This window comes from Salvia miltiorrhiza, chromosome 3 (genome assembly GCF_028751815.1).
Source record: "Salvia miltiorrhiza cultivar Shanhuang (shh) chromosome 3, IMPLAD_Smil_shh, whole genome shotgun sequence".
NCBI classification, from domain to species: Eukaryota; Viridiplantae; Streptophyta; class Magnoliopsida; order Lamiales; family Lamiaceae; genus Salvia; species Salvia miltiorrhiza.
The window spans coordinates 42,873,431-42,879,774 of record NC_080389.1 but is presented as its reverse complement, the minus strand read 5'-3'; positions in this window follow the sequence as shown (position 1 = coordinate 42,879,774).

Sequence of the window (6,344 nt, the reverse complement as noted above, 5' to 3'; positions counted from 1 at the left end):
CTTAAATGTCTTGTTTCTTTTCGGCACGGAGATTAAGAAATGTGTATAAAGTAGATAAAGTGGGTTGGTGAAAATTATTTAAATATTAAGTATAGAGAGAGAGTGTTTGCCAAAAAAGGAAACAGGACATTTCAAGTGGGACAACCCAAAAAGAAAAGCAGGACATTTCAGCTGGGACAGAGGGAGTATTATATAGTATCACGTTAATATATATAGAGAAAAATTCCATTTAAAATTTTAAATGGGTTGAGAATTGAGAATATATATGAACATGCGTGAATAAGTCAATATTTTTTGTGAATAAGTATTTTGGCATGAATTCAAATCCTGAAGCGAGATTGATACTACTCCCTTCGTCCACCATTTCTTAACCCATTTCATAATGACACGGGTTTTAAGAAATGGGTGGAGTTATTGTGAGTGCAATGAGGGTCCCACTTTATTGTGATTGAAAATGTTATTAAAAAAAAAATGGGTCAAGAATCGATGGACGAGAGGAGTACTATTTATCAATTATATTAATTTATTCGTTATTCATATTTTTCACGAAAAATAAATTTTCAATAAAACCACACTCTCTCTTTCTCTCTATTATATATATAATAGAAAGAGAGAGAGAGAGAGAGAGAGAGAGAGAGAGTGGTTTCGCTGAAAATGCTAAATGTGTTGAGAATTGAGAATGTGTTTTAACTCTGTCGAACAAGTCAACAATTTTGATATGAACAAACATTTTAGTATGGATTCAAATCCTCGAGGGAGCGAGATTTTCACCATATTTAAATAGATACGCATGTTCATCAGTTTTATTGGTTTATTCAAAGTATTTATTGATTTGTTCATTATTCTTAATTCTCCATACATTTAGCATTCTCAATAGAACCACACCTTATATATATAGGGGTGGACAAAAATAAAAACACCTATTAGAATATAAAATAAGAACCATTTTCAGACTTTATATCACCAAGATCTACAGTTGATCCATCACCTTGTTGGATGAATTCATGGTCCCGAGTTCGAATCTCATAGCAAAAAAATTTATTTTTCACAATTCATGCATTTACACAGCGAATTCACATGTGTTCTACATATATTTTAGCTAGTTCGTATTTTATATGTTAAAAAGTGTTTATACCATAACCCTCCCATATATATATATATATATTGTTGAAAATTCTATGTTTTGAATAATGCCAAAACCCCAATGATAAGCGGACATGTTGATAAGTAGGATCTCAGTTCACTTGGAATTGATTCTTTACTTTACGGATTATCAGCTAAGGCGGAACATGAACAACAAATTCGATGAATTAATTGATCCAGATCAGATCAGATGTTCTTAGCTGAAGTGTAGTAAGGTGAAATCTAAGTTAACGATCTCTCAAAGTGAAAGAATACTTATTAAAAGAAATTCAGTTCCTAAATTTACTACACACAAATTTACTTATTAAAAGTATAGAATGTACAAATCCATACTTATAAATAAACAAGTTAAAGTTATGTGTCAATAAGGTTATCCACAATAGAAAGTTAAGGTTGGATCTCAAATGTGGTCCTCACCATTTAAGAGCACACCCTTCATTATGGGAGAGCCACACCCCCAACTCTTAAAATCCTACATTGATTGCAATTGAAAATTGCATTACAATAAAATAAAGTCTTAAATTACTTCAATTTTTAAGCATAAAAAAAACTACAATCTATGATAAACTGTTGCGTTTCTTTATATCTTCCACCAACTTCAAGTGGTGAGCCAACTCGTCGGGTTTCATGCCAGAGGTATCCTTACCCAAGATGATGCCATCTGCGAGGTCGCATTGGGATTGGGAGGAGATGCCCATAACCTTGACCATGCTCTCTATGGCCTCGCATGCTCGAGTTTGCTCGCCGAACGACTCCGCCTTCTTCTTGCCTTTGTCTTTCTTTGCTGCCTTTTGCCCTTGGAGCCTTGTGGACACACTTTGCTCGCTAGAGATGCTTGTATAGCGACCATCCGAGCCCTTGGAGGGTCTGGAGGAGTGGACATCCTCGCCAATCGTCGTGAATTTTTGACATTCGCGAAGCACAAGCGATGCATGTGTGTATTTAAGTATAGCACCATGCTCGGAAGTGTACATTTGTTGAGCTTGAGTAGTAATTTGCTCATCGCTCATGCCGGAGCCCCAATTCTTCTAGCTCTTGTCATAGATTTCTTCCCACAACTTCACCTCCTTTTGCACGCGTTGAAAAGACGAGCATCTCAGTTTATTGAAGCAAGTTTGAAGATAACAAAATTAATAAAAGGGGGTGTGGGAGATATGAAGAGTCGTTCTTTCCAACGATTGTGTACAAAAGTAGCCGTTTCCCAATAATTTCGATTTTTTTTTTAATTTTCGAAATTAGCGCGTGCTATGCACACACCCACCAAAAACAGGCTCTGCACCGGGCGCGGACGGGGAAGGTTGGAGTGAACAAGGTGGGAGCGGCAATGGGGAGGGGGCGCGCGGGAGAGGAGGGGGGTTTGCACCAGCTTCTGCACCCTCTCCATTGTGGATGCCCTAAGTCTGTTACTAATAAAGTAACTAACAACGGTAGAAAGATGTCAGCTTGGTCATCTAAGGTTGTTGCATCCACCTTGTCCTGGAAATATTATGTCTTGCACAAGATTGTCATTTACAACTAGATGCCAAACAAAAACACCACTACTCTCACCCGTGAACAAGCTGAAGTGTTGTTCAAAATTGGTAAGCCATGTGCTTTCAATTTCGGTGAACTTGTGTTTGCTAACATCTCTCGTGCAACATCTAAGTCAGCAGGATCCAACATGCTTCTCTATCCAAGCCTCATCTATAATTTGCTGGTGAATCAAAACCTCGAGGAGGATGCACATGCAAAGTTAGTTGAAGAACAAAATGTTCTTGAGTTTTCCAAAACTCTGCTAACACCTGATCGTGTCAAGGACCTCCTATACAGCCCTCCAAGAGAAGGTGGATCTCCTCAGTCTGATCTAGAGGATGTTGATTCCCTCAGTGCTGAGCTTGCAAAATATGGTGATCCCGGGGATGAGGAAACTGATGCAGCTACATCTTCCAAAGGCAAAACACCCACCGATGTTGTTGAGATTGACAATGTTGGACTCCAGAAGGCTTTGAAGGAGTTAGTCAACATCAAGCATCATGTGCGCTCAATGATGGATCACAACAAGAGAATGGGTGAGGCCTTGCTTTCAAGGATCAAGCATGCTGAGAAGTCGTTCACTGCACTCATGTCTTTTCCTTCTTCAACAAAAAAGGGGGAGTAGATTCTGACGCTTTTGGGGCTGGATGTTGACTGCGCTTGTTGGCAGTCTATTTATCTTTTTTCAAAAACAATGGTTCTGGAATTGTGATGCATGGACATCTTTTTAATTCTGATGTTTTTTTGTGTGGTTTTAATTCCCCTTGGATATTTGTGGTGCATGGGCACCTGTTTTTGGTAGCATTTCTTAAATGTTATCTTGGTTTTTGGCATTCTGTTGTTTCAACATTTACCTTGTTGTTTTATTCTTGATATTCATGCTTAAATTTTGTGTTTTGTGTTGAGCTTTTGAATTCTTGTCCCAAATATTGCAAGATTGAGGGGGAGTTTCAAAATTCAATACTTGTTATATTTCATTGGTAATGATGACGATGATGAGTGAACTGTCATTGATAGAAGTAGTGAGTAATATCCGGTCAAATTTTTTGTTTGTGTTACACTGACATTTGTTTTGGAGATTTCAGTGTTGTTCGATTTAGGGGGAGTTCAATACTCCTACATATTTGTTCCAAAGGAATTGTTGTTCCAACATTTTCTTCTTGGACTGCTTTGAGGTTTTACCTCTTGTTTGTTTTAGGGGGAGTGTTGTTCCAACATCTCTTCTGAACTGTTTTCGAGGTCTACCTCCTGTTTGATTAAGGGGGAGTTTCTAACTCTTTCTTGTTATGAAACCTGTAACATAGTATTATTTTCTGTATATAGTTTTTTCTTTGTCTTTGTCTTTGTTGCAGGAAGAAAAAGATTAAGGGGAAGATTGTTAGAGTCAATGTTAACTCCGACAATGTTGGATTGAATGTTGATAACATTCTTGTTGTCAACATTTCTGTGAACCAACCAACACTCCGGAGTTTGCATTGAAGTTGTACTTTGACTCTTCATTTTTAATTGTATATATTTAATCTTTACCTTTCTTTTACAGGTTATTATTCTTTGGTCTTAGAATAAAGGTTTTATGTTTGTTGACCACGTTTTTAATAAGTGGAAAGGTGGTTTATCATGGTCCAAAGTAGTGGACTGTTAGTTCTTATTTTTCAGGATCTATGATCTCTTCAACCAACATTCCAGACTGGTCGACCGGCAGTTTTCAGAGGTGGATTGCGGCGGGTTATATGAACATTCTGGAAGTGTGAAGTGGAGGAAACTAACCACGACATAAAGGTCTATAAAAGCATCAAGAAGCCTCATTCATTCTTACGTTTTGGAAGTGCAAAATTAGCGACCTAACATTCACTCACAACCAACTCGTCATTTTCCTGCTGCAAGCGTGATACCGGTTCTTCAAGGATTGCTTTGACGAAGGAGGCTTAGACAGCTAATCTGTAAAGTCTCTCTTTGTATTGACGGGAGGTCAAGGACAAGAGTTGAAGTACAAGGCCATTGGAGCGTAGCAAGTTGTTTGTTTGGGCTGTGTAACTTTTGTTATTCAGCTGTATTTTCTTTCTGTGTTGATTCGACATTCTAGTGCAGTGAGTAGATAGGTTGATTTATCTTAGGCAGCCAATCTGTAAAGATAGATTACCAAGAGATTCAAATATGTACTTTGTATTGTTGATGATCCTAGTAATTTTAGCCTTGAGTTACTCACGGATTATAGTTATATAATCCGTGAAAAAGTTATTTTGTGTGTTATTATTTTTGTTGCCTGTTGGTTTCAATGTTATTAACATTCTTTTGATAACATTCCTATCAACATTACTCTACAATTTACATAGTTTTTACTTTTTGGTAATTTGGGGCACTAAACTCTTTCAAGAGCAATCCTATGTTCAACCCTTATAGATCTCAAATGTATCCAAGGTTGAACAAAATCTATAATCAATCTAACCTAGATTAATTACAACTAACACGATGAAAACAACTTTACAACCAATGAATCTACATAAAAAAAATTCTCTATCTAAAAGCGATCACTCTGCGAATAATCAAGTAAGACAACAAGATAAGAACTTCTTTATAACCTTTAAATTTGCCTAAGAAATTCTCTATCTAAACATGATCACACTTCGAATAATCAAGTAACACAACAAGATAAGAACTTCTTTACAACATATAAATCTGCTTAAGAAATTCTCTATCTAAACTTGATTAATCTTTGACTAATCAAGTAAGACCACATACAATTGTGTCTCTCATTTGATACACGGTAAGAACTGTACTTGAAGCTTCACAGAGTTCACAATTTGTTCTGAACTCATAGCACCTCCGTCAGAAGATGCAACAACTAACACAGGTAGGCATAATGAAGTATTTGAAAGAGCTCTCGAGTTTGTAGCAAGTTTTTCAATCTTTATATGCATAACCTCGTGAAAGGGGTCTTCTCTGGTATTTATAAGAATGGTCATGGTATTTGTAGAACTCCAATTGCACAAATGAAGATAACTTTCTTCGGTAGTTATCACTCATGATCTTCATAATCGTTGTCCACTCATTTGCAAAATTGCTCACTCCCTTTGTTGTATAAACCTATATGAACGTGTAATTAAATAGTAGTACAATACATTAGGAAGATAAAACTGATTAAATAAAAAGATATAAAATCTGCATGGATATTAAAAAATGATTTTCATGTTTGTTAGCTATGAGATGTCTGTGAACACATCAACTAACACTCACCAACATTACACCAACTAACATGCACTAAAAATGAAAACCTTAACAATCTCCCCCGTAATCGTTTCATTTTTCCGAATAAGAAAATACATATGAGAGAAAAAAAAAAACATACAAAAAAATAGAGACATAACATCTCCCCCTGAATATAATAACTCTCCCAAAATCAAATAACACAAAAGACATGTTATTCGATGAAGGTCTACCGAAGGCTAAATTTCTACATTTTGATTTTTGGGTAGCACACATTCCTGATAGTACCAAGACTATCCATCGAAACATTTCACCTATGAGCAGAAAGACCACACCATAAAAACATGCATTCAATGCATCATTGTTCAAACTGCATGATGTACAGAAGCCAACGTCATCCAAAAATCATAACAAGGTTAAGGCAAATAAGTTTGTCCGAAATAAACGTAAAAGATATTATCCAACAAACACACTAGTGTTTGTAA